Genomic DNA, 224 nt, shown 5'->3' with positions numbered 1-224 from the left:
TGCTGGTTTTCTTTGCACTCCCAGAAACTCTTTGTATGTGACTATCTAACTGCAAGGTTTTTGGATACTGAAGGGAGGATTAAGGGCAAGTGCAGATTTTGGGAGCTGGGTAGGTTTGGTTGGAGAAGCAGGAGGGATTTCCCTAGTGGTGGGTGCACAAGCTTAGGGTAAGCAAGTCAGCTGGGTAGATGACATATAGATATGGGGAAGGGTGACTATTAGTA

The sequence above is a fragment of the Alligator sinensis genome, unplaced genomic scaffold (assembly GCF_000455745.1).
Source record: "Alligator sinensis unplaced genomic scaffold, ASM45574v1 scaffold360_3, whole genome shotgun sequence".
Lineage (NCBI taxonomy): Eukaryota > Metazoa > Chordata > Crocodylia > Alligatoridae > Alligator > Alligator sinensis.
This window is presented reverse-complemented; position numbering follows the sequence as displayed.